Genomic DNA, 5,095 nt, shown 5'->3' on the forward strand with positions numbered 1-5,095 from the left:
CGTGTGAGTGCGCCCCCTTCTGGCCACGCCCCTCCCACCAGGACTCTGTCCCAGCGACTCCAGCGGGCCAGTCATAGGAGCAGGAGCAGGCCTGACGTATTTCTTTGCACGCAGCGATGTGGCGATATTGGCCCCCTTGGCCTCAGTACCACGAAGTCACCAGACCTGATTTGTGCAAGGGGGCAGCGCCCAGGGTTAGAACTCGGTGCGGGGTGGGCTGTGCGGGACGCTCCAGCTCTGTGCCCTGAGGGAGCCGGGCAGCCCCGCTGGGTCACAGTGACCTGGATGCGTGTGAGTGCGCTGGAGGGCAGGGCCCTTCATTTCTGCACACACTGCGGTAATCCCCCCCGCCCCCGCAGCCTCCTCCCCGTATCCACACGTACCACAGGGACGAAGCCACCCCCACCCTGGCAGGCAGCATCTCTTAATGTTGATAAATGCAAAGTAACGCACCTTGGAAAACATAATCCCAACTACACCTACACAATGGGGTCTAAATTAGCTGTTACCACTCAAGAAAGAGATCGTGGAGTCACTGTGGATAGTTCTCTGAAAACATCCCCTCAATGTGCAGTGGCAGTCAAAAAAGCGATAGATAATAAGACAGAAAATTTCGTATTGCCTCTATATAAATCCATGGTACGCCCACATCTTGAATACTGCGTGCAAATGTTGTCGCCCCATCTCAAAGAAGATATACTGGAATTGGAAAAGGTTCAGAAAAGGGCAACAAAAATGATGAGGGGTATAGAACGGCTTCCGTATGAGGAGAGATTAATAAGAGTGGGACTTTTCAGCCTGGAAAAAAGACAGCTAAGGGGGTATATGATAGAGGTCTATAAAACCGTGAGTGGTATAGAGAAAGTAAATAAGGAAGTGTTATTTACTCCTTCTCATAATACAAGAACAAGGGGCCACCAAATGAAATTAATAGGTAGCAGGTTTTAAACAAAGTATTATTTATTATTATTTAAAAGAAAGTATTTTTTCACGCAATGCACTGTTAACTTCTGGAACTCCTTGCCAGAGGGTGTTGTGAAGGCCAATACTATAATGGGGTCAAAAGGGAGCTAGATGGATTCATGGAGGCTAGGTCCATCAATGGCTATTAGCCAGGATGGTGTCCCTAGCCTCTGTTTGCCAGAAGCTGGGATTGGATGACAGGGCATGGACCGCTTGATGATAATCTGTCTGTTTATTCCCTTTGGGGCACCTGGCATTGACCACTGTCGGTAGACAGGATACTGGGCTTGATGGACCTTTGGTCTGACCCAGTCTGGCAGCTCTTATGATCGTATGGGCCAGTTCCTCAGCTGGTGTGCCACCAGCATAGCTCCATGATGCTCGCCCTGGCTTGCTGTGGGAAGGTTGCAGTGTCTCTCTGTTCCCCACCACGCTGGGAGTGGCTACAAAGTGCTTGGCGAGCCTGTGAAGGGTGGGGCGGGATGCAAGCCGTGGTGCTGGTCTAGGGCACCTAGGGCTAGTGCCTGCCCCCCACGGAAGTCGGGAGGCTCAGTGGCCAGTCTGGTTGCGGGGAGTCACGGGGTCCCTGGGCGATGCTCGGGAACCGCTCCCCATGAAGCCAGGCAGGACTCTGGGGGAGTCTCCTCTCTGGGAGCAGCCTGTCTGCAGGACACACAGCTCACCCAGCTTCCACCTTCCTGGGTCTGACCTCGGAGCATTCAGCCTCCTCCGCCCCTCCGTGCGCTTCCCACTGCGAGTCCGCCCAGGTGGGGTCCTGGGGCAGCCAGAGGGTCCTGCACCCCAACTCCGCAGTCAGACGGGACTCTCAGTCAGCCAGTAAAACAGAAGGTTTATTAGACGACAGGAACGTGGTCTAACACAGAGCTTGTGGGTGCAGAGAACAGGACCCCTCAGCTGGGTCCATTTTGGGAGGCAGTGAGCCAGACAACCACGTCTGCCCTTCACTCCATGTCCCAGCCAGCCTCAAACTGACTCCCCCTCCAGCCCCTCCTCCTCTGGGCTTTGTCCCTTTCCCGGGCCAGGAGGTCACCGGATTCCTTTGTTCTCCAACCCTTTAGCTCTCACCTCGCAGGGGGGAAGGGCCCAGGCCATCAGTTGCCAGGAGACAGAGTGTCGCCATTTATGTACCCTGGCCCTGTGCTCTGCAACAATTACACCCCCTTATCCCACCACCTAGAGCCTTAAGAACTGCCTAGGGGAAACTGAGGCACCCCTCCAGTATTCAGAGGAAACATTAAGAAGAGTCCCGCTTCGTCACATGGGGATGGAGCACAAGGCCTCAGACCAGGTAATGGTGGGGAAGTTCTGCTAGCTCCATTTCCCAGATGGGGGAGTGGAGATGCAGACACTTGCCTAAGGTCAGGCAGCCACTTAGTGGCAGAGAAAGGAAGAGAACCCAGGAGTCCTGACTCCCAGACCTCTGCTCTAGCCCTACCAATGCTGTGAAGGCTTTTATGACAGTGAGCTGGCTGCCCCCTAATTTACACACCCACAGAGTGGGGAGAATCTGTCCATCCTCATATACCCCTGGCTGGCTCTCTCTCCTACCCCCCCCCCTCTCTCCTACACATCATCTATCTATCCATCCGTCCATCCCCACACATCCCCTCTCTCTGTCTGTCCCCTACACCCCCTATCTATCCATCCATCCATCCTCATACATCCCCTTTGTCTGTCTGTCCCCTACACCCCCTATCTATCCATCCATCCATCCCCATACACCTCATCTATCTATCTATCCATCCCCACACATCCCCTCTGTCTGTCCCCTACACCCCCTATCTATCCATCCATCCATCCTCATACATCCCCTCTGTCTGTCTGTCCCCTACACCCTCAATCTATCCATCCCCAGACACCCCCGATGTGACGAAGTGGGACTGTTCTTAATGTTTCCTCTGAATAGTGTGGGGGTGCCTCAGTTTCCCCTAGGCAGTTCTTAAGTCTCTATGGGGTGGGGTAAGGGTGTATGATCGTTGCAGAGCCCTAGAGGGCTGGTGTGTGCAGGGGTCTGGACACAGAGAATGGCCGACACCCTGTTTCCTGGCAACTGATGGCCTGGGCCCTTCCCCCCTGCAAGGTGAGAGCTAAAGGGTTGGAGAACAAAGGAATCAGGTGACCTCCTGGCCCAAGGGACAAAGCCCAGAGGAGCAGGGGCTGGAGGGAGTTTCAGTTTGGGGCTGGCTGGGACATGGAGTGAAGTGCAGACGGGGTTGTCTGGCTCACTGCCCCCCAAAATGGACCCAGCTAAGGGGTCCTGTTCTCTGCACCTACAAGCTCTGTGTTAGACCATGTTCCTGTCATCTAATAAACCTCTGTTTTACTGGCTGGTTGAGAGTCAAGTCTGACTGCAAAGTTGGGGTGCAGGACCCTCTGGCTTCCCCAGGACCCCGCCTGAGCGGACTCGCTGTGGGAAGCGCACGGAGGGGCGAGGAGGCTGAATGCTCTGAGGGCAGGCCCAGGAAGGTGGAAGCTGGGTGAGCTGTGTGTCCTGCAGACAGGCTGCTCACAGAAAGGCGACTGCCCCAGAGTCCTGCCTGGCTTCGTGGGGAGGAGTTCCCGAGCATTGCCCGGGGACCCCGTGACACCCTCTTTTTGTCTATCTTCACACAGGGACTACTCTGAATAGTTGCATTGAATCAGCTGTAGGATCGGGTCCTGAGCTGGCTATCTGGGGCCTTCACTGTTCTAGGGATTTGGGGCTGAGGAGGGTGGGCTTGGGGCTAGTCTCCTAAATGTGGTGGGAAGTACGCCGGGCCGTACGCTGGTCTCATTGCAGTGGAGGCTGAGGGGTAGGAATGGGAGGAGAATCGGGCGCTGGGTGTCTATTTTAGAACCTTAATTTGGGCCAGAGGAAGCGCTGAGGGGAGGTTTGGTCCCGGTGCCACCCAGAAGCTTTATAGTCCTGGGGGTGGATTCGTTCCCTTTTCTGTGACTTTCACAAGCGCGGCCCGTTCTGTGCCCACTGCACGGCGTGGGAGCCGAGCCTGCGCTTCATCAAGTGGCCCCTCATCGTGTGTCTTCGGTGCTCGGCAGCCGTGGGGCAGCAGGTTGGGTCAGAGGCACAGAGCTCCGGGGGGAGACGGGCTGGGGGGCACGGGCTGTGCCAAGTGGGCAGAGTCCGATGGGCATCGGATCCACAGGGGGCAGCTAAAGGGCCTGCAAGGGTGGATGGGAGCACTGGGGAAGGAGCTGAGGGGCAGGGAACGTCCAGGGCCAGCCTGCCCGGCCCCTGGCCCCCCCCAGGAACTGCTCCCCCCCCGCCCGGCCCGAGCCCCCCCCCCGGTCCCTGGCCCTGGCTCTGTCCAAAGAGGATTCAGGTGCCACCTTTGTTGCTGGCAGTTTGGGGCCTTAAATGCCCTGGGTTTCTCGGCTGCCCGCAGGGAGGGGGCGTGAAGGGCCCTGCAGCTCGGGGGGCTCTGAAAAGCCCCGGTGGCCCCAGGGCGGTGGAGGGGCCCGTGGAGTCCCAGCGCTGCGGGGCCAGGAGCCGGTGGGATCCAGCTGGCACAGGCCTGGGGGGCGCTGGAGACAGTGAGGCGCGCAGGAGGGAAGGATGGGAATCTGCCCAAGGACAGGCACCGCGGTGGTCAGGGCCACAACAGGGAACAGAACCCAGGAGTCCGGGCTCCCAACCCCGTCCCGCTCTAACCACCAGCCCCCGCTCCCCCCCCAGCTGGGCACAGAACCCAGGAGTCCGGGCTCCCAACCCCGCCCCACTCTAACCACCAGCCCCCGCTCCCCCCCCCCAGCAGGGCACAGAACCCAGGAGTCCGGGCTCCCAACCCCCCCCCCGCTCTAACCACCAGCCCCCGCTCCCCCCCCCAGCTGGGCACAGAACCCAGGAGTCCGGGCTCCCAACCCCCCCCCCCCCCGCTCTAACCACCAGCCCCCGCTCCCCCCCCCCAGCTGGGCACAGAACCCAGGAGTCCGGGCTCCCAGCCCCCCCCCCGCTCTAACCACCAGCCCCCGCTCCCCCCCCAGCTGGGCACAGAACCCAGGAGTCCGGGCCGGGGGCGCGCAGGCCGGCCCGGCAGCGAAGGGGTGCCGCCGTGGCCCCGCCCCCCGCCCGGCCCGCCAATGGCAGCGCCGCTTACTGCCGGGTGGGCGCGCG

This window comes from Lepidochelys olivacea, assembly GCF_965140295.1.
Source record: "Lepidochelys olivacea isolate rLepOli2 genome assembly, chromosome: 20".
Classification (NCBI taxonomy): Eukaryota; Metazoa; Chordata; order Testudines; family Cheloniidae; genus Lepidochelys; species Lepidochelys olivacea.